This window comes from Protopterus annectens, chromosome 1.part1 (genome assembly GCF_019279795.1).
Source record: "Protopterus annectens isolate FY-2018-M chromosome 1.part1, PAN1.0, whole genome shotgun sequence".
Classification (NCBI taxonomy): Eukaryota; Metazoa; Chordata; order Ceratodontiformes; family Protopteridae; genus Protopterus; species Protopterus annectens.
Genome location: NC_056726.1, coordinates 1407453713 through 1407477804, shown reverse-complemented (window position 1 = coordinate 1407477804; position 24092 = coordinate 1407453713). Strand labels below are relative to the sequence as shown.

General features: G+C 44.9%; 1 protein-coding gene across 1 annotated transcript in view; it reads right to left on the bottom strand.

Moving 5' to 3' along the window:
- Nucleotides 1–512: 512 nt before the first annotated feature.
- Nucleotides 513–24092, bottom strand: part of ROCK2 (Rho associated coiled-coil containing protein kinase 2) — a gene marked incomplete in the record, with an annotated part of 2656097 nt that continues 2632517 nt past the window's right edge. Inside the window, 1 exon segment of the mRNA XM_044082273.1 lies at nucleotides 513–2920.

Sequence of the window (24092 nt, the reverse complement as noted above, 5' to 3'; positions counted from 1 at the left end):
CAGTCTCTTTCCCTCTTCCTCTCACCGGGTTCTCATGCAGATTGTCATCCAAGACACTGCTTAAGTTATAATTCACATTAAACATCCAAACCTCAGAACCGCCGACCTCCTTCTCAGCTTATACTCCTTGTCTGTACACTTCTGCATTATTTATCCTCAGGATGCTTTCAATCCATTCTTTGACTCTGTTTCTATTACAATTAGAAGAAATTCAATTAGCATCCCTCCTTCCAGTACCACATTATTTTCAGCCACATCTACCTTTTCCATCTCAGCACATTTGTTGAATTTTGCTATGTTGCCCCATCATCATCAGCCTTCTGGCATCACCTTGCAGTGAAATTAATGAGGAAATTTCCCCATTTCTCTCATCAAATTTATACTAGTCAGTATGAATACCACCTTGGGTCTCCCCTGAAAAGAGGCTACTGGCCCAACGGGGCCAATCCAGTCAACAAAATGTAAACAAGCAAAGGACTCAAAGTGGTATAAGGACTAAACAGGAGACTAAATCATTTCCTTCTTTTATTGTCAATATGTTTTACATTATTCGGCATACTGTAGTTGTATAAAACATGCATTTCTTTCAAGATAGCATCTTTTTTTAAATAAAACATGAAAAAGCCCAATATAAATTACATATATTATTGTATGCTGCCTATAAAATATGTTTCAATGTATATACCCCTCCCCAAGATTTAATTTTCTTTTTAACCTGCTAGGGAGTATTCAAATTATACTACTGGTACCTGTCTACATTATGCAGCCATCTGCTAATAACTTTATAAGAAAATATTTAAAATACACCTACAGTATGGTTTTGACCTTTTAAGAGATTGTGAAGTTCGTTATAACTGTGCACAAGACCAATGTAGTAAAAATAATCACAGATGCCCTGTTTACAAATAAAAATACACATTTTGCAAAATACAGAAACTCAAGGAAAAAAAAAAAAAAACTTTTATAGCACTTAGTGAGGGTGATACACTGCTATATTTTATATTGAGGTGTAAATAAAAAAAACTGAATGGGTCATTACCTTTATATATGAAACACATTAGTCCAAAGATTTCCAAGATTTAATTTATCCAATCCGTTTTGCAATATACTTTTTCTATACACATACATTCAAAAATAGACCATCAACAGATGCAATTATATGTAAAAAATAGTGCACACTTTCTTTACTGAAAGCAAATCTACATTTAAATTCCTTTATATCTAAATTAATGGAATAGTAAAATACCTTAGTTTAAATTAAGGCATCTAGACAATGTATTAGGTCAGCCAGTGGTGACGTATGGTGAATTGACTTGTATGCACTACAGGAAATCATTTCCATTCAAAGAAGACACTGAAATCATTCACGTTTTTTGTTGTCTATATGTGTGCATGTGTGTGTGCACTTACACAAACACATACATATGTATGTGCCACTCATTTGACTGAAAAGTCAAAAGACTGAAAGTCATAATGTTGAAAACTCAAAATACTGAAAAAGGGAAATTGCCTTTCCCCAACTGTTGTGTAATCCTAGAGTTTGTATAGACAATTAGCAGGGTGTGTGCGTGTGTGGGGCCTTGCCCTCTGCATTAAAAAGGTTTCGATATTTGGACTTATCTGTATTATGAATGTCAGCCATACAAGTGTGTGTGTATGTATACATGTACATAAATGTATTTCTGATATGTAAACATACACACACACATATATGTGCATACACATGTACATGTTTACACAAATATATGAAGAGAAACATGCAAGTGTATGCATTTACAGGGACTTAGGGCAATTTGATAAAGCATAATTCACTCAGCCCCATCACACACACACACACACACACACACACACACACACACACACACACACACACACACACACACACACACACAATAACAATGAAATGCCCTGTAAAACCCAACAGGAACTCTCTGGTCTCTTAAAGTATCCCATGTGGTGCACTGCCTCTTGTCTCTCAAACAGACCTTCAAATTAAAACACCCTTCCTCTGATATGACTACAACTTTGGGCAAATGTCAGTGTGCTGCACTCAAAGTCTCACAGTCCTAAAAAAAAAAAAACAGTAGTTCTGATACAATGTGACCAACTTTGTGTGACATAACGTACTATCCTTGTCTGAGCTATCCATCTTCAGAAAATTATGTGCTTTTCGGTATCACTAACATACCCACACATATGTGTAACTATATTTACACACATACAGATATGTATACTGAATATGTGTATGTATATGATATAAAACACACACATGCACAGTATATATCAATATAAAATATACCTGGCTGCATACAATATGCTTAAACCATATTACCTATCAACCACTATGGCTGTAGACCAGTGCAAACTGCAAATGTGATAATCTTCCAAGATAAAGATACCTGGCCATATTCTGTGCCAAGTGCATATTTTTTTCTGCAGATACAAATATGTATAAAACAAACTGTGATACATTTTCACTTGCAAGATTACAGTATCCACTCATAAAGAATTTGCGACTTTTCATGCTTCGTCCTCTTTTACAGCTCCTTCCATGGCATTTTGCAAAGCTCCACTGCTCTGTGCCCTGTTGTTTTCACTCTTCAAGGGCTACATGCTGGCCTGCAAGTCCATAATCCATGACAGCATGTTTCCCAATGATTCAGACTAATTTAGTGTAAACGTTTGCAGAGGTTTTGTGAAAGAAACATAAAAATGCCACAAGCATCCTTAGTTCAGGTCAAGCCACAATCAGTTAATAATTCTGAAAGAATACGGCAAACCTCAGGATTAGATTTTACACTGAATGATTTGCAAACCTTTCTTACTGAATCTCTGACAAGCAAACTGGCAGGATATTTTTCAGTCTTTAATACGGAAGAAACCTGTCACTGTGATGGCTGAATCTGCAGAATGAAACTAGCTGGAAAATTTAAAAAAAAATGTTATGGTTAATAAAAACACAATCCTTTACTATGAAATAAAATGCCTGTAATAAAACCAATCAGGATCAGAATAATGCTCACAAAAATCATACGTGCACATTTTCTTGTAACATTTTACAAACATTTGAGTTCTTTAAAAAGAAAGAAAGTGTTTGCTTTTTGGTAGTGTTAACACTGGTAATATAGGCATATGTTAAGCAAGACTGAGAGCTCAACATATAAGTTTGTAAATGAAAACAACTGCCACTGTTCTGATAATACTTCACAATACATAACTGTGACAGAAGAAACCACAAATTAATATTCCTTAACTGGTATCAGTGGTTTGCTGAATCAAAGTGAATGCATTTTGCAATGCAGCATTTCACAAATTGCATTCTAAACTGAATTTATCATCTGTGCATTGTATGTATATGTAGCTGCAGAAATATTTTCAGAAAAGGTCAAGAGTGCACAATTCATTAAATACCTCAGGCACTATCACAGCTCCAGCACAGTTGAAATATAAATGCAACAGGTTGGTGTGCACATCAGATCCTCTACACCCAGTTATATACAGATTCTGACTATAACATCACAGCTTTCAGTACCACAAGTGACATAAGCCATCAACTGCATTACTGTCACAATGGCCTTTTCTGGCCCTAGACAGCTGTAGATCATCTATTTCTTCAATGTAAAAGTGAAAGTCAGAGGGTAAGGCCCCTGCTCCTCATGTACAAGTGTACACAATACACATTCTAGCATTATACCCCATTATACCCACCTCAGGCAGTCTCTGTAAAGTTGCTGAATTACTTAGCTATGAAATGACCACATTTACACACAAATCACTGAATATGTAAGGTGTTTGTGGAATCAGTACATTCTTTGACTTCACAGCCAAAGTTTGTATCATGAGAAATCATTAAAAAAATGTTTTTCACCACTGTACACAGCATAACTCTCAACCTCTTAGTGCAAGAAATCTGGACAAAACACAACAAAATGGGGTGACAAAGGCCCAAAAACAGGGACATATTTTAAATATTCCTCTTATAACCTTAGAAAGTTGCTAGAGTAACGTTTGTTTTAACATACATTTTCTGAAAGATTTGATGTCTGAAACTCAAATATATATCATTTAGTGACTTTAGTTCTCAGATCATCCCACTGATTTGCCAGAAAACCACAAATTTTATGATGAACAAACCAAAAATATTAGCCAAAAATCTAGACAGTTGAGAGGTATGGTACACAGTGTAGCACATTTAGTAAACAAGGCACCATCATATTACAGCTTCTACTTGTTAATGAATACTGCAGAGGTTAAATATTCTGCAGTTTGCATACTTCAGTCCTTTAAACCTCAGCTTTATTCTTCACATAGTACTTTGGTACCATATTGTTTAACCTTTGGCCTTTCTCACTTCCTAGAAAACATGCAAATGACTTCCCTATGTTTTTAGATATAAGATCTATTAGAAGCAGTTTTAGGCTCAGTCCAAAACACCAGTAGGGTAAGCTATAGCTTTTTTTTTTTAATCTTGTTTTCTCATGGTCTTTCTCTTTTTTGCTTATGACATTGACTGTAAAGTTAATCAAAGGTACTGTAAATGTACTACAGCTGTTAAGTCTGGGTGCACAGTATGAGAGTATAAAATACTCAGGTGAAACAGGCAGTGTTAAAGTGAACAAAACAGTTAGTGGCTGTGATGGGAAAGCATTTTAGGGTTGCAAATGTTACTGACCACTTCCTGCATTAAAGTATGGTGTGGTGGAACCTTGTCAAGCCTTCTGTTTGATAAATTTGTGGCTTGGCTGAATTGGTATATGGCTAAACTGGGTGGCTATAGTTTATTAGCCTAGTAAGTCTGTTGCTGCTGGGGGCCGAAAAACTTCTTGACTGACCCTCTGCACTCAGAAGATAGAGGGTGGGTTTAAAAAAATAAAGACTGGATATGCGACTGTGTTCTTTAAATTCAGAAATAGTCTTTCTTACATCTTTTTAAGACACTGGTTCCAGAAAAGGAAGTTAAGAACTTTAGTGTGGGTGTCCATAAAAATGGACAAGTGCCTTTTTATTGCATCTTTTGAAGCAGACCCACAAGTTTGCACATTTGTGAGAAGAAACTCTAAGAAAGTGTACTTAACCTCCAACTATCAATGAAACAGCTACAGGGATAATGGATAGTTTTGCTTAATCATACTCTTATTTCTAGCCAGTCAGTAAGCATTTTATAGAATTATGCAAACCATGCATTTTAATGTATTAATCATTTACATACTGTACTATTTTTCTGTTCAAACATTGCATGTTAACTAAAAAAAGAAGTTATGTACTCACCACAACGTTCCATGTTGGTAGTCCATCTCACCCTTCATTTTTACATATCGGTTTGCAGCCAATCCTCGGCTCCGACTCGGCCGATCTACAAGCTCGAAAACTTCTGGTTGGCTCGTGGCTAAGCAGGTATCCCACAGTGCACCAGTACAAACCCCAGATCTTGTTTGCTGCTCACTAGAAGAAAAAACCATAACAGACAAACCAATACTAAAGGGTCTCCAACCAAGGATAACCAAATTATTATCTCCAGATCTTCCAGGATGGGGGCAGGAGGGAGGGTTAATAAAAATGAAGGGTGAGATGGACTACCAACATGAAACGTTATGGTGAGTACATAACTTCTTTATGTTGTGTAGTCCAATCTCACCTTCATTTTTACATATGGGACAGCGTCCCTAGCGCATTATTCTTGGGTGGCTCACTGGAAAATACTCCTGAGCACCGTGGAGCCAAAGGCTGCTCTACCCCTGGAAACTAAATCCAATCTGTAATGTGTAATAAAAGTGTGAGGGGTAGCCCACGTAGCTGCTGCACAAATATTATCAAGCGGGACCCTAGCTTGAAAGGCTGCAGAGGTAGACAGCGACCTGGTAGAATGAGCCTTGATCCTGCAGGGTAAAGGTCTGCCCTCCGAACTGTAGATAAAGGCTATGCAACTGGAAATCCAATTAGACAGTGTCACTTTAGAAACTGGTAAACCCAATCTGGAGTCAGAAAAGGAAATGAATAGTTGGATCTGATTTCCTAAAATCCTTGGTCCGCTGTAAATAAAAACATAGCTGTCTATGAACATCCAGCTGATGAAAACGGTATTCAGCTGCATTACAGTGATTAGGAAAGAATACTGGGAGTTCTATGGATTGATTTAAGGAAGCAAGTGAACAAATTTTGGGGACAAAGGAGGGATTAGTACACAGTGACACCTTGTCTTTGTGATAGATCAAATAAGGTGGCTTAACAGACAATTCTTGTAGCTCCGAAACCAGTCTAGCTGATGTGATAGCTACCAAAAACAAAGTCTTCCAAGACAAAAATTTCAATGAAGATGAGTGGGAAGGTTCAAACGGGGAAGATGTCAGTTTGGAAAACACAAAATTTAAATCCCAAGAAGCCACAGGTTCTTACAGTGGTGGTCTTAAAAGAGTGACTCCTTTCAAAAAGGTCTTGCATAGCTTATAAGACATTAAATTGTTATCTGGAAACCCTACGTGAAAATGAGAAACTGCCACCAATTGGACTCTGATAGTGGCAGCGGCAGCTCCTTGTTGAAAAAGCTCAGAGAGAAATTCCAAAATCACAGGGATAGAAGCAGTGTACAAAATCTTTTCCATTTACTGCCATACAGCCTCCTAGTTGAAGGTTTATGGGAGGACATAAGAATATGTGACACTGAGGATGATACATCATGAAGACGGACTAGGGATGGAACTGGAGCAGCCACGCTGTCAACTTGAAGGTGTGGATTGAGGGATGTAGCGAACCTGACATGTGACTCAACAGATCTGGAGCTGGGTCCAAGATCCTAGGATCGCCCAGGAGAAGAGGCTCAAGGAAGGGGAACCAGACCTGACAAGGCTAGTAAGGAGCAAAGAGGATCAACTTGCTTCCCAGCTGACTGGCTTTCTGAATCACTTTGGAAATGAGAGGAAATGGAGGAAAAGCATTTAGAAGTCCCATGGGCCAATCGTGAGCCAGCAAGGCTGTCCCCATTTGCGAAAAATCTGTTCCGCTGTTTCCTGTTTCAGAGACCACTCATGAGGCAGTAGGATCGCCCAGCTGAGCTTGTTGGCTATCACATTGGTCGCCCCTGGAATGTGCCTTGCAACCAGAAAGCGCTGGGAAGAAATTGCCCATTCCCAAACTCACATGGCCTCTCGACAGAGTGGGTAAGACCTGGTACCGCCCTGTTTGTCGATATACCAAACTACCAACATACTGTCTGATTGTATTGTAATAGTCCCAAGAGGAAGAAGTTCTTGAAGTGCTTGCAACGCCAGGAGCACCATCCTCATCTCCAGAACATTGATATGCAGGTGAGCCTCGTGTTCTTGCCATGTGCCTTGGACAGTCCTGCCAAGCTAATGCCCCCCCACACCTGATCTGGGAGGCATCCGTGGTCACAGTGGCAATGGGTTGGGCAGGAACAAAGGGGGCGCCCGTGATCAACTGGTTGGGGGCTATGCGCCAAAGAAGGTCCTTCTTGCATGAATCCATCAGCAGGATAGGATGACTCAGCGGGAAATATTGGAAGGACCACTGGGAAGACAGAAGCCACTGGAGAATTCTCATGTGCAACCTGGCAAATGGTACTAATAGAATGGTGGAAACCATAGTCCTGAGGAGCTGAAGTACCCACTTCATTATGACCTTCCACAACGGGAGAAGACATTGAATTTGAGAGATTAAGTTTTGTGCCCTGTCAGCTGGGAGACAAGTTGTCATTTTCACTGTGTCTACCTCTGCGCCTATAAAAATCACAGATTGAGAGGGCAATAATGCAGATTTTTCCCAATTTATGGTGATCCCTAACCGAGCACAAAGTTGAATAGTGGCGTCCCTGTTTTGGAGGAGTAGATCCCTGGTTGGGGTGGTCAGGAGCCAGTCGTTCAAATACGGAAACTCCTGGAATCCCTGACATCTCAGGTGAGCTGTCACTACTGCCATGCATTTGATGAACACCCTGGGGGCTGTGGTGAGACCAAAGGGCAGAGCACGAAAAGTACAGTTGTGTACCTACCATAAATGTAGATGTTCGAGTGTATTCACTGTTGCAGTCATTACACGGGTTATCCTGCTGGCAGGCGACCCGCAGTCGGCCCGAGTTCCAAAGTCTTGGTCCGGCGTCGGTTGCTGTCGCCTCTTCCCTGACGTCAGTGCGCCAGGGGTATAAAAACTGCAACCAATGCCATTTTCTTCAGTTTTTCTTGCCCCACATGTCAGGTGCCCCCAGATAGCCTAGGCTGGAAAGATAAAATTATGCCAAAAAAATGCATATATTACTATAAACATTTCCTTCATCTACAAGCAAATACACCACATAGGTAGTATAGAGAAAAGAAGTACAGAAAAGTCCCAGCAATGAAAAAGGGGGATGGTGGGTGGGTAACCAGGACTGCAACAGTGAATACACTCGAACATCTACATTTATGGTAGGTACACAACTGTACTATGTTCATCGTGTTTCACTGTTGCAGTCATTACACTTGGGTAGAATCCCAAAGCTGAGGTTGGGTGGCTGGGTCTAAATAGGATTTGGAGAGGCTAACAAACCCTGCAGAACTGCAGTGGCAAAGCCTGCTCTGGATTTAGAGTAGAGAGGTAAGTGGTAGTGCTTGGTGAAAGTGTGCACTGAGCTCCAGGTTGCAGCTTCTAAAATGTCTTTGGTTGGTACTCCTCTGAGGAAAGCTGCTGAAGTGGCTGCTGCTCTGGTAGAATGAGGCCTAATGTCCTTAGGCACTGATTTGCCATGTTGTGCATAACAGAAGCGGATGCAGTGCCCTATCCATTTTGAGATTGTCTGCTTTGTAATAGGCTTCCCTTGTGATCCTGCAGCATATGCTACAAACAGTTACTCAGTTTTTCTGAAAGCTTTTGTTTTGCCCAAGTAGAAACGTAGCTGTCTGTGTATATCAAAAGCGTGCAGAAGTCTCTCCCCTTTATTCTGGGGATTTGGGTAAAAAGTGGGTAAATGAATGGTTTGGTTTACGGCCACGTTGGAGACCACTTCTGGCATGAATGTTGGGTTTGTCCTAAGAGAAATCCTGTCCTGATGAAAAATGAGGAAAGGTTCCACAGCCATTAATGCCTGTAACTCTGAGACTCTTCTTGCTGAAGTTATTGCTAGGAGCAGAGCAGTTTTCCATGACAAGAATTTTAGATCAGCTGTGCTGGCTGGTTCAAATGGAGGCAGTGTGAGTTTCTCTAAAACAAAATTGAGGTCCCAAGAAGGTACTGGTGTTCTCCTTGGGGGTCTTGTATTTGCCCCTCTGAGGTACTGTCGTGGTAGAGGATGTGAAAAAATTGGAGGTTCCGTATTGTAATAAGCTGAAATGGCAGAGGCATGGATTTAAATAGACGAGAAAGATGAGCCTTTGCCCAGCATCTCAGTTAGGTATTGTAAAATCTGAGTTATATTAGGGACAAGTGGTTCGAGCCCTTGTGCCTGGTTCCAAGCACAGAATCTCTTCCATTTTTCTGCATAAGATTTCCTAGTGCTGGGCCTCTCGGGTTCTAAAATGACATCCATAACAGCTTTAGAGAGGTGCAGTCTTAGTGGCTACATTATCTGCCATGCTGCCAGGTTCAAGGTTCTGAGTTGACTGTGCAGAATCTGATTGTTTTGTTGTGTCAGAAGATGAGGAATTTGAGGTAGAAGCCAAGCTGGGCCTTGAGACAAATTCTTTAGGATTGGGTACCAATGCTGGTGTGGCCAGTCTGGTGCAATCAGGATAATTTTTGTCCTTTCTTGTCTGACTTTTAGTAGCACCTTGGTGAGAAGAGGCATCGGAGGAAAGGCGTAGACTGTCAGGCCTTTCCAGCTGAATGATAGAGCATCCACTTTCCATGCTTGAGAGCGATAAGTTCTTGTGCAGAATTTCTGTATTTGATAATTGTGAGGGGAGGCAAAAAGATCTATGTCTGGGCGTCCCCATTTCCCAGTTATCATGCTGAACATTTATGGATTTAGCTTCCATTCGTGAGGATCCATGAGATTTCTGCTTAGTTCTTCTGCCAGTGTATTTATTGTTCCTGGCAGGAATTGTGCCTGCAGATGTACTTGATAGGTCAGTACTGTGTTCCACAAAGTCATGGCTTGTCTGCATAAGGGGTAGGAATGTGTGCCCCCTTGCTTGTTTATGTACCACATAACTGTGGTGTTGTCCGTCTTTATTAATAGTTGCCCTAGATGTATTAGGTCCTTGAAAGCTGTCAGGGCATTCTGTACAGCTAGCATCTCTTTTCGATTGACGTGAAGATGCATTTGTTCCTTGGTCCAAGTGCCTTGAATACATTTTCCTGCCATATGTGACCCAGGCAAAATCCGATGCATCCGTTGTTATTGTCTGCCTGGCTGTGGGAAAGGTGAAAGGCTGTCCCTTGTTGTGGTGACAGGCCTGGGACCACCATCGAAATTCCTGTTGTAGGCAGGGAATTAAAGTTATGATTGTCTCTAGGCTGTGACAATGCTGAGTCCAAACACTTTTTAGATACCATTGTAGTTTCCTCATATGCAGTTTTGCATATGGAATTAATAGAATGCAGGATGCCATGAAGCCCAGGGCCTGCAGAATTTTTCTTGCAGAGAGCTGGGCTTTTGTTGCCATCATTTGAAAATAATGAGTCAGTTGCCTTTGTCTGGCGTGAGATAAGCCATCTGGGCAGTTGTATTTAAGCTTGCACCCAGGAATATTATCTCTTGAGAAGGCACTAGTTTTGGTTTCTTTTAGTTTACTGTATACCCTAGGCAAATTAGCAATCTTTTTACAAACGCCAGATGCTTTAGAAGACTGTCTTTGCTCTCTGCTTGAATAAGGTAGTCGTCCAAGTAGGGATATATTTGAATTCCTTTTTGTCTGCAAAATGCAATTAGTGGTGCCAGGCATTTTGTGAAGACCCTGGGCGCAGTAGATAAGCCAAAGGGCAGTGCAGAGAATTGGTAATGCATTGAGCCTGCTATGAATCTGAGGTATCTTCTGCAAGATTGTCTTATTGGGACATGCAGGCATGCCTCCTTGAGGTCCAAAGTAACTAGCCAAGCCTTCTTGCCCAGCATGGGCAGAAGTTGCTGCAGTGTTAACATTTTGAATTTTGGAACATCCAGAAAAGTATTTAGGATTGACAGGTCCAGTATTGGTCTCCAGGCTTTGTCCTTTCTGGGTACTAAGAAAAGTCTTGAGTAAAATCCTTGTCGCTGTTCTTGCTGTGGAACTTTCTGAATAGCTCCCATGTCCATAAGAGCAGCAATCTGTTTTTGTGCCACTGCCCATTGGTTTTGTGGCAGGTCTGGCATACCTTTTGGTTTTGGAAGCGTGTGGAAGTGGAACCTGTAACCCTGAGAAACAATATTCAGCACCCATTGGTCCTGGGTGATCATGTGCCAATTTTTTGAGAAAAGCGCTAGCTTCCCCCCTAGGGGTGCTGTCAAAAGGTAAGTGCTTGGCATTTGCAGAGGGAAGTCATTGGGACTATTTCCTATAAGGTTGTGATTTGTCTTCCCCTCCTTTGGGGGCTGAAGCATCCCATTGTTTAGGTCTGTAGGAGCCTTGGGGCTGAGATATGTCTCTTGGGCGTATGTATCTGCCTCTTTGTGGCCTGTCGGACACTGGAAAGGACCAATTTTTCGAAGGCCAGTTTCTGCTAAATCTAGGTGGTTGAACCTGTAAGAAATCTTTCACTGTCTGCACTGACTTTGCTTTATCCTCCATTTTCTTTAACACCTCTTCTGCCTTAACACCAAACAAAGTATCATGCTGTAGTGGAGCATCCAATAATTTTACTTTAACATGGTCAGATAAAGTTTGTTCTTTCAACCAAGCATGCCTTTGAATAACAGAGCCTGTAACTGTGGCTCTACAAGAAGCCTCTAATGAATCAAAACCACATTGCAGTGTGTGCTTTCCCACTTGTTCAACTGCAGGCAATAAATCCTGCATTTCCTTACTGTCAGGACTTTCTGTATTTGAAACCATTTTCTGTTTTAACAATGACATGAGGTACTGTTGGTATTTAAGCATGTGAAATTGACAGTTTAAAGCTCTTACAGCTAAAGTAGCATAAGTGTAAACATTTTCCCCCATCTGTCCAGAGCTCTGGAATTCCTATCTGAGGTGACAGGATTTTTAGCAGTGGAAGCCTTAACCCCCCCCTTAGGCCCCTGAGAAATTGTTTTTGGGTCTGCAGCAGGGTTTTTGTAAAGAAATTTATGAGAGTCAGGGGCTCTGTAGTACCTGTCTGGCTTGACTGGTGCAGGGGGGTAAAGAATCAGGAGACAGACTGGATTCAGAAAAAACCATCAACAACAATATCAAGCACAGGGGGATAGCCAGGAGCCTGTTCTGAGGCAATAAAAGGAAGTCTCTGAGCCTTTTCTTGGATTCTGAATAATTCTGGCTCTCCCAATAGAAATGATCCCTCATGGTGTGCAGAGTTTCCCCAAAAGAATAATCCTCAGGCGGAGAGGCTGAAGGTATGGACTCTTCTGCATCAGAGTCCTCATAGGGAGGGAGAGAATATCCCTGATCAGAAGAGGAATCAGAGGAAATGGAAACCTGGTCAGAGGAATCATAGTCAGTATCTTGCCTAGGCCTTTTGTCAGGAGGGGGATGGGAACCCCTGATTAAAGTAATTGGGTCTTCGGCCATTTTAAGCATCTGTTTCTTTGGCATGAATGACTGTTCTGGAGAATGCTGTACTTGTTTCCTTGTCTTTAATGGAGTTTTTGACTTTGCCTTTGCTGCTGTAGAAGGCTTAATTGTAAGCTGTGAAGGTCTGAAAACACCCTCAGAAGCAGATGTCTGCTCAGCAGCTCCGGACCCAACTGAGGGAATAGTTTCTGTAGGCCCAGTACCTTGAGTTTCCACAGGCCTCGGTGTCTCCACGTGGCTGTCGGTTGCAGCCTGTGGCTCTGACGTAGCGGGTGTCAGGGGCTGCGAAAGCACCTCACTGAGAACCGGCGACTGGCCTAGAAGAGGCTTCATTGTCGGTTTTGGACCTCGGATGCCTATCCTTTTCTTTGTCTTTGCGTTTTTTATAAATTCCGGTCGTCGGTTGTTCCGACGGGATTATGTAATTAAACCTTCGGCCAAAATAATGTGAAGCAAATTCAAACCGACGTTTAATACTGCGTTTATTGAATCTCGCACAAAACTGACAACTAGTAACGTCGTGGTCAGGGCCTAGGCAAGGAATACAGTAAGAGTGAAAGTCCTTATGAGGTATTTGCTTCCCACAAGAAATACAATTATTAACTTCTACTGACATTGGTCTGGAGCAAGAAAAAGTTTCCCCAACGGGGTACTTAGCTTTATTGAAGACTTCGGTTCTTAAACTCAATTTTGAAAATCTCAGGAGTCGGCCGACCGGCACTTGTGAACTGCTTTTGCTTCGGGCACTGCGCGGCAAGAAAGACTTAAGAAAATGGCGTCGGTTGCAGCTTTTATACCCCTGGCACACTGACGTCAGGGAAGAGGCGACAGCAACCGACGCCGGACCAAGACTTTGGAACTCGGGTCGCCTGCCAGCAGGATAACCCAAGTGTAATGACTGCAACAGTGAAACACGATGAACATCTGAAAATGACTGGCTCCCAGCTGAAAGCGTAGATGGCTCCTGGATGCCTTGTCCACTTTTATATGGTAGTAGGCGTCTTGGAGATCTAGAGAGCACATCCAATAGTCTTTCCCTAACAACAGGAGTATCGACTACAGAGTTACCATCTGAAACTTGTCCTTCATGGATTCGTTCAACCTGCTGAGGTCCAATATTGGCCTCTAACCTCCAGTTCGTTTTGGTACTAAAAAGAACCTGGAGTAAGTTCCGGATCCTATCTGGTCTGCTGGGATGGACTGGATGACTCTTTTAAAAGCAACTTGTTGATCTCCACAGTTGCCTGATCCCTGTGATTGACTTGTTGATCTCCACAGTTGCCTGATCCCTGTGATTGGGTGGTACATCTGGGATCTTCTTGGGAACAAATGGTGGAAGGGAAAAGGGTATGATATAGCCTCTGGTAGCAACTCTGTGTATCCACTTGTCTGGAGTGATATTTAGCCAGCCTTCTGGATACAAAGAAATGCGACCCCCAACCGGCCCTAGAGAAACGCAGTTGGGCCTCACATCAGGAGCGCTGATAAGGCCGTCCCCGAAGGGAATCACGGCCTTGCTGGTATTGTGGACCACCCCTGCCTCTAGGGTGATGTCTCCCATTTCCTCCTCCTCCTCCTCTGAAGGAGGGTTCACCCTGTGTGTCCGGAAAGACCCTCTGGGACTTTTTAAACCACATTTTACCAACCCTTTGACCTTTGGGGTATAGTCGAGAGGGAACAGTAAAACTTACTCCCACGGCAGAAAGCGTCTTTCCTTCTTGCTCACACCAAGTGAGTGTGTCCTTCACCTTAGAACCAAACAATGAGGAACCATCAAATGGGGCATTGGTGAAAGTAGACTTGAACGGTTCTGCAAAATTACACAAGCGCATCCAGGAGTGACGCCTCAGGGCAACTCCTGAACCCGCTGCTCTACTCGCTCCATTAGCCGCATACGAGATAAGCCGTATGGAGGAGTTAACTATAGAATTTAAGGTGGACAACTGAGCAGAGATCTTGTCAGGGACTCTCTCAGTACATGCACCTTGTATAGAATCTCAACTCCTTGAGGAGATCCCTCTGTAATCTCGTGAAGTGAGTGAGATAGTTCAACGATCAAAGGGTAAATGCTGCTGAACTAAAGATATGCTTCCCAAATCTGTCCATCTGTCCAGAATCCTTATTTGGAGGATGAACAGAAGAAGTCTCCACCAGCTCCTTTTTTGTGGCCGCCGCCACCACCATGGCATCTATGGGAACACCCTTAGACAAAAACTCTTTACCAAGAGGGGCAGACAGAAACTTATTAGGACTCCTGGGGACTGGCTGCACGGCATCAGGAGTATCCCACACCTTTCGACTAACTACCTCCATCAGTTCGTCAAAAGGTGGAGACACCCAAGAGGCAGAAGGTTGAGACCCGAAAGCCTTCAGGTACACCGACTCCTCATCAGAAGGGTTGACAGTGGGCCAGTTGCACCACTGCTTAAAAATCTCCAAGATGTCCACGAAGGAGACATCAGAGGACGACCTGGGGGACCCTTCCAACTCCTCGAGGTCAGTGTCTGATGTCAAGGACTCATCCTAGGAGTCAACACCCTTCCTCTTATATAGCCTCTACCAGGGAGGCTCCGCGAAGGGACATTCCGGGGAGGCCTCAGAAGAGTGGGGGCCACCAGCCGATGGCTCCTGAGGCTGAGGGTCTCTGCTGTCTCCGGAGAGAGTAGGGCTGAGACCAAAGTGGGTGCTCTCGGGGGAAGAGTGCTGGTCTCAGTGGTAGGGGCTGGAGAATGAGACAGCACGCTCCTCATCATCTCAAACGCCGACCTCTCTGGCTCAGAAGACCTCCCCCGCTCCAAAGAGACAAAGGTTGACGTCGGAGCCAGAGCCGTCGGGTCCGAGATAGATGCAGGGTCCGAGCTCACCCTGGCCGATGCACCGAGAGGAAGGCTCGGAACTGAAGATTGATTCCAACCCTCCCTGTCGGTGCCGACAGGAGAGCTTTTGCCCCTGGACACAATGGACGGCACCGAGTGTGTTGGAGCCAAACCCGGCTCCAAAGCAGCGACAAAGGGAGCTGGAACCAATAATACCTCCGGTGGTACCAAGCACTCCGGCTCCAAAGGGCCAACATGGCTCGGAGGAGGAATAGCAGACAAGGGCAAAGCTGGATCGAGTGGCTCCGGAGCCGACTGGGTCGTAGCCAACAATAATTTTGGTAAGGCAGACAACTTCAGGAGTCTCAACACTACCCTCTTCACATCTTCTTCCGAAAGGCTTCTGGAAGACATAGTAGGGGATCTTGACCTAGGGGGCACTGGAGACTTCAGTAACACGGAAACCGGTAGGGAATCCACAGACCGGCTCCGAGTAGCAGATTCAATTGCTGATTCAATCGGTTCAGAGGTCGGCTCCAAAACACTTGGAACTGACTCTGACACCACAATGGTGCTCTCCTTTGGCTCCGAAGGCAATGGAGTCGAGGAGGCAGATTTTGACTGTTTAGAAGGTGGCTCTGAGACACCAGCCGGCGCCAGAGAAGGGCTTTTCGAAGAAGAACTGGATAGAACTTCCTCAAAAGATGGTTTTAGTAGACCCTTGAGTATAAGCTTGTTCTTTCTCTCCTGTAATACCCTAGGAGAGAAAGCATGGCAGAACAAGCACGATTCCTGCAGGTGGATGGCCTCTAAACAGTAGAGGCAGCTACTGTGGCCATCTGTTAAAGACATCTTTTGGGAGCATTTCATGCACTTCATAAAACCTGAAGGTTTGTGCTCCTTACTCTCTTTAGCCATTACACACACACACACACACACACACACACACACACACACACAGGAAAGGAAGAATAAGAAGAAGAAGGGGAGAGGACTAGGTGCTCTAACTAAAACGGGCCTAGCCCTACAGAAGGAAGTACCACGAGGACTAGGTCCTCTAACTTAAATGGGACTAGCCCGGTGGAACAGAAAGCTAGGTCTTCTAATTTAAACAGACCAGAAAACTGTATACAACTCTATGTGGTAACAATTTGAAGAAAATAACTAACGTACTAAGGGAGGAACTCCAACCCTTATCAAATAACCAGCGGATCCCTGCCAAAAATACAATCTCAGTTTAAGGAAACTAAGGTGCCAATAATAGTCTAGACAAAACAACAGAATAACAGGAGCCCGTTAACTAGCAGCGGAAAACCGCCACAAACTAAATCTACCTACTAAGGAAAAAAAGTGCAACGGCGTCTACAAGGAACTCTAAACTGGCACACAGGATACCTGACTAACATCAAGTTTAAGCTAAGAATGCACCAAAAGGGGCAAACAATGCTACTGCCTAGGATAATAGCACCCTACAACACAATATTAACTGTAATATCAAATTTAAACAGAAAAATGTTGACACGCAGCCAGAGCCAAGAGAAGCACAACCGAACTCGCTGACGTGGCAAACGAGACCTGGGATTTGTACTGGTACACCATGGGATACCTGCTTAGCCACGAGCCAACCAGAAGTCTTCGAGCTTGTAAATCAGCCGAGTCGGAGCCGAGGATTGGCTATGAACCCATATGTAAAAATGAAGGTGAGATTGGAACACACAACATCAAATTATTGCACCATACAAAGAGAGGAATTTTTGTTTGCCATTTCTTCATATTACATCATTAATCTGAAAATACTCAATGTACCTATATATACTTAAAAATGTATTCATACCTCACTTGCAAATTAAATCAATAGATAAATGTCAATATAACCGGTAATATTCTTTGACAAGCTGCATCCACCTATGTTTTATCTTTTACTGCATAACAGAAAGATAGTTCATTAAAGTTTGCCACTGGTTTTGGCTGTGACTGAAAAGGGTCGAGTCAAATAATAGTTCTCCAACCAGGTTAATAAAATAAATCATTAACAGCCTACAGAAAATGAAAGCTTAAGTCCATGGCTTTAGAAAAAAAAATGTAGGAGATAGTCGTTGACATCAGGTTAACAGACTGTTCTGTTATGCTGTTGTTTGTCTTTCGGCTTTTCCTGGTTAGGGATCGCCACAGCGGAACTCCGGTCCACTAATGATTGGCAGCAGACTTTCACAAACGCTGAGGTGCTAGCTCGATGTTCAACCTTCAACGAAGGCATGCCCATTTATGCAGGTCTTTCGAATGCCCACCCAACTGCAGGGAGGGCATGCAGACTCCACACAGAAGGCACTCCCCGTACTCCAGCCGAGAATCGAACGGGAGAACCTCTTGCTGTGAGGCAACAACGCTACCGCTGCACCACCGTGGATGGACTGTTCTGTTATGCTGTTACTGTTCATAAACACCACCCCTCTGCAGTGGGAAGATTTAGGCTATATAGATGGTGGCCATTATCCAAAGTGTTATAGCAATTTGAGTAGCTGCCAAGACTGTTAACTCAGAAAAATTTTATCATGACTTAAATCACTTAAATCTTTTGTAGATTTCCATTACTGATGTACTGCTACAGAAATACTGACTAAAATGGATAGCACTTTTTTTTGGAAAACATGTCATTATACACCCACTGAGGAATGAAAGGTAAGTGGTTAACTGAACTTGTAAAGGTTAGGACAGGAAGGTACCTCAGTGGTTGCCAACTGTGGGAGAACTAGACATTCTAACATACTGAACTCGGGTTGTTTGCTTCCACCACCATGAAACTACAACAACAATGGATCTAAAAAATTCCTTAAAACTCATTCATGTACAGGGCAATTCAGAAACACCATTCTTGACTATTTTGCTCAAGGCTAAGGAAAGGGAATTCAAATAATTAGAAGTTATGTACCTACCATAACGTTCCATGTTAGTTGTCTTCTCTCGCCTTCTTTCTTGCTGGATGGGTTCGGAGCCGATCCTCGGCTCCGACTCGGCACTTGCTTTAGCTTGAGAACTCCTTTTACCAGCTCGAGGCAACCCTATATCCCATGATGCAAGGCGGAACTACCTCAGATCTCGTTTGGTAGCTAACCTACCCTGCTAAGGACTAACCTAACATAATTAGGAAACCAAGTTCATAATAAGAGTCCTCATATGAAGGCTCAGGAGGAAACAACCTGATAGGAACTCTTCAAGATCTGTCCAGGCCAGGGGGAAGGAGGGAGGGACGCAAGAAAGAAGGCGAGAGAAGACAACTAACATAGAACGTTATGGTAGGTACATAACTTCTAAATGTTAAGTTGTCAATCTCGCCTTCATTCTTGCTGGATGGGACCGCGTCCCTAGCACCTGTATCCCGGGTGGCTCAATGGAACAGACTCTTGAGAACTGTGGAACCAAAACTGGCCCTGTCTTTGGAGGCCAAGTCTAACTTGTAATGAGAGACAAAGGTATGAGGCGTGGCCCAAGTAGCTGCTGCACAAATGGAATCCTGAAAGGCTGCAGAAGTGGATAGACTCCTGGTTGAGTGTGCTTTTGGTTTAGAAGGTAGCTGCTTGCCTCTGAGAGAGTACACATAGGAAATGGTGGAAGTCAACCATCTGGATAAGGTCACTTTAGAAACTGGAAGACCTATCCTGTTTTCTGCATAGGAGACAAATAATTGTTCCGATTTCCTGAATTGTTTAGTTCTATGCAAATAGTACCTGAGCTGACGATGGACATCCAAAAAATGAAGCTTCTGTTCAGCTCTGTCAGAATAGTTTGGGAAAAAGACTGGTAGATCTATAGATTGGTTAATATTGGTTTGAGACACAACTTTGGGGAGAAAGGAAGGGTTCGTTCTTAAGGATACCCTGTCCTTATGAAAAACCAAGTAAGGAGCGAATGCAGAGAGCTTGAATCTGAAACCCTTCTTGCTGAAGTGACAGCCAGTAAGAATATAGTTTTCCAGGTCAATAACTTCAAAGAACATGAAGCAGGCGGTTCGAAGGAGGTAGCATCAAGGATGCCAACATTAAATTTAGATCCCATTGCGGAGGAGGATGCTTTATAGGCGGCTTTAGGAGAAAAACTCCTCTCAGAAAGGCCTTGCATAATCTATGAGACAATGTTATTATCATGCAAGCCAACATGATACTTGGAAATAGCAGCCAGTTGAACTTTAACTGTAGATGAAGAGGATCCTGAATGAAAAACTTCAGCCAGGAAATCTAAAACAGAATGTACAGGAGCAGTAAAGGGATCAATATTCCTGGAATTTGCCCAAATAGAAAAACGTTGCCACTTGCTAGCATAAACAGTCCTAGTGGACGACTTTAAAGAAGACACTAAGATGTCTCTGACTGAGTCAGAGATCATCAGAAGCCTGGCTAGGGAAGGAAGTGGAGCAACCAAGCAGTGAGGTTGAAAGAATGAATGGCCCGGTGCTGCTGACCCGACTGGTGGATCAAGAGATCCGGAACTGGGTCCAGATGCCAGGGCTGCACCAGGAGGTGACGATGCAGAGACGGAAACCAAATTTGTCGAGGCCAATAAGGGGCAATGAGAATCAACTTGGCCCTCAAAACGGTGGCTTTCTGAATGACTTGTGGAATCAAGGGAAAAGGAGGAAAAGCGTACACAAGTCCCCGGGGCCAATCCTGGGTTAGAGAGTCTCTCAGGGGTTGGCCTGGAAGGGGAAAGAGGGTGAAAAAATCGGGGCACTTGTTGTTCTGAGGAGTAGCAAAAAAATCGCAACAAGGAGTGCCCCATTTCAGAAAAATCTGATCCACTACAGATTGATTGAGAGACCACTCGTGAGGCATCAGAATGGATCTGCTCAGCCTGTCCGCCAAGAGGTTGGACCTGCCGGGGATGTGCGTTGCTATCAGAAACCGATGAGAGGAGATTGCCAATTGTCAAAGTCTGAGAGCTTCTCGACACAACGGATAGGACCTGGTCCCGCCCTGCTTGTTGATGTACCAGACCACGGACATGTTGTCCGTTTGTACTGCAATAGTCCCCGTGGGAAGAAAGTCGTTGAGGGCCTGCAACGTTAAAAGCACCGCTCTCATCTCCAGGACATTGATGTGCAGATGGTATTCTATGGGTTGCCACGTCCCGTGGACCATCCTGCCCTGATAATGCCCCCCCCCACCCGATCAGAGAGGCATCCGTAGTGACTGTGGCAACTGGAGGAGGGGGGACAAAGGGTCGGCCCTGATGAAGAAGTGGGGAAGATATCCACCAATTCAGATGAGTTCTGCACGATTGTGTGACTAAGATTTCGTGCCTCATCGGGAGACTGTGGTACGACCACTGAGTGAATAGCATCCACTGCAGAAGACGCATGTGGAAGCGAGCCAGTGGTAGAAGAACAATGGCCGCAGCCATAAGACCTAGAACCTTCAGTATAAATCTGGCTTTGACCTTGCTGCTGCAATAGAATCGAGCAATTTTGGATGTCCAGAATTCTTTGATCTGTTAGTCTGGCTAACATTTTGACGGTGTTTAATTCTGCACCTATAAAGGTGATAGATTGGCAAGGCCGCAGAGAAGATTTTTCGAAATTTACTGAAATTCCCAAACTCCTGCAAAGCTGCAGAGTGTAGTCTCTGGTCTGAAGAAGCTGACACCTGGTGGTGGCGGAGAGGAGCCAGTCGTCCAAATAAGGAAACACCTGGAATCCTTGACGCCTCAGATGAGCTGTGACCACTGCCATGCATTTGGTAAACACTCTGGGGGCTGAAGTGAGGCCAAAGGGCAGGGCTCTGAATTGGTAATGACTGGTCCCTAGCGGCGGAGAAACCTTCTGGAGCGCCTGTGAATCTTTATGTGATAGTACGCGTCCTGAAGGTCTATAGAGCACATCCAGTTGTCCTTGCCCAGAAAAGGCAGAATGGACTGAAGCGTGACCATCCGGAATCTTGCCTTCATGACAAATCTGTTTAGATTGCTCAGGTCTAATATTGGTCTCCAATCTCCCGTCCTTTTGGGGACCAAAAAGAATCTCGAGTAGACGCCGGATCCTACTTGGTCGGCCGGAACAGTTTGGACGGCTCTTTTTCCTAGGAGCTTTGAAACCTCCTGTTCTGCCAAATCCCTTTGACCGGGTGAGATGTCTGGAAGGGATTGTTGAGGTACGGGATACCTTTCGAAGGGGATTTTGTAACCCTCGGATATGATCGACTGTACCCACATATCTTGTGAGAGGGAATGCCAGGCTACTGGGTACAACGAAATCCTTCCCCCGACTGCCTCCAAGGGTGGACAGTCGGGCAACACCTCAGGGGTGCTGAAAGGGCTTCTCAGGAAGAGACTCCCTGTTGCCCTGGTTCTGAGGACCCCCCCTGCCTCTAGGGTGGCGTCTATTATTGTTACCCCCTCTGCCTCTGGGGGTAAACTGACCACGTGTGTCCGGTGTAGCTCCTTGGGCTTTATGGAACCACATCTTCCCTCCCTTCTGACCCTTGGGATATGGTCTAGAAGGGGTGGAAAAATGGACTCCAACGGCAGAAAGAGTTTTACCGTCCTGCTCACACCTGGTCAAGGTATCCTTCACCTGAGGTCCGAACAAAGCCGAACCATCAAAGGGGGTATTGGTGAAGGGCCTTAAAGGGGTCCAAAATTACAAAGCCGCATCCAGGCTTGGCGTCTAAGAGCCACTCCTGTGCCTGCGGCCCTGCTCGCTCCATCGGCCGCATAGGATATGAGCCGCATGGAGGAGTTGGATAAGGAATTCAGGATTGCTAGCTGTGAGGCAATCTTTTCTTGAGCCCCAGCAGCAGAAGGATCCTGGACCACTTCACCCAGTTCCTTGAGAATATCTCTTTGAAGCCTGGTGAAGTGACAAAGGTAGTTCAGCGAACGCATAGCAAAGGTCGCTGAAGAAACATCCGCTTTCCATACCTGTCCATGGTCCTAGAATCCTTGTTAGGAGGATGGACAGGTACTGAAGGATCCGCCAGTTCCTTCTTAGTGGCCCCCACCACCATAGCATCCACAGAGACGCCTTGGAAAGAAACTGTTTGTCCGTAGGGGCCGTAATAAACTTGGATGGTCTCCTGGGGACAGGTTCCACAGAATCTGGAGCTGCCACGCCTTCGAGCCACTACCTGCATAAGTGGGACGAAAGGCGGAGACACCCAGGAGGTGGAGGGTCGGGATCCAAAAGCCTCCAGGTATACCGATTCATCCTCGGAGGGATCAATGGATGGCCAATTCCCCCTCTGTTTGAGGAGCTCAAGGATGTCTGAAAAGGAGATATCCTCAGAGGGGGATCGTGGGGAACCCTCCGACTCATCTAAGTCGGTATCAGATGTAGTAGACTCGGGCGGGTCTGTGTGTTTCCTCTTACACGTCCTCTTCGAGGGGTTCACCTGCAGGATCAGGAGAAACTTGGAAGAGGAGGAAATTCCCAATGGGGAAACCTGGGGCGATGGATCCCTGGGCCTGAGAGCAAGAGGCTGGCAAGAGGTGTCTACAGGCACCGAAGAGGGAGGAGCTAGAGGGATGGACCGTTGACCTGGCTCAGTAGCCAGAACACTCCTCATCACCTCAAAGGCTCCCCTCCCGGGAGACCGGAATATCCCGATCCGAGGATACAGGAATTCCCGGCTCCACTGAGAGGGAAGGCTCCGAGGCCGATGTCGGTGCCGAGCTTACCAAAGCCGAAGCCCGAGAGGGAGAGCGGGGTCGGACAAGGGTCCGATGCCACTAGCCCCTCGGAGCCAAGGGAAACCCGCGACGGATCCCTCCAAGGAAGGCCTCAAGGAGGAGATCGGAGCCGAGGACGACGGAGCCGAAGGATGTATCGGCTCGGCGCAAACAGTCGCTGTCCCGAAGCTCCGGCTCCGAACTCTGGTGTGGAGTCGGAGGAGGAAGTTCAAGGGGTGAAACAATAGCCGAAGTCTGCTGAGACGGGCTATGGAGCATTTGGGCCAGTGCCTGCGACTTCAACAGCCTGCTTACCACCCTCTCTAAGTCGTGGTCAGACAGCCTGGAAGATCGGCTCCGATGGCTCCGCTCCGACAAAAGAGGAGACCCCGGAGCCGAGTGGATACTCTGCAAACGGCGGGGACCGAGATCTCTTCGGGACGAAGTCATCGGAGCCGAAGTCCCCTGAATTCCAGATGGAGCCGAAGGTTTCTCGGCTCCGATGCTGGATAAGGTGTCGGCTCCAGCCGGAGCCGACAAGGCCACAGTAGACCGGGTGTCGGAACCAATCGGTGCCGAACCCACTACCTTGGAAGCAGATAGATCGGTTCCAGCGGGCGATCTCGGCTCGACAGAGCCGGAGCCACCGGAGGAGGCTTGGATACTGTAGCCTGAACCTTCGGTGGCTTAGAAGGTTTACTAGACCCTGTTTTAGAGGGAGAACCTTCTGGCTTAAGTAAGCCACAGAGGATCAACTTATTCCTCCGTTCCTGCAGGACTCTCTGGCTAAAAGAGTGACACAAAGCACAGGAGTCCTGCAGGTGCAAAGGCCCCAGGCAGTAAACACAAGAAGTGTGACTGTCTGTCAGAGACATTTTCTGACAGCACGAGTCACACTTCTTGAAGCCTGAGACCTTGCCTTCCTTTGACATAGTTCTAAGGAAGAAAGTCACACACACCCCAACAAACACACAATTAATCCCCAAAC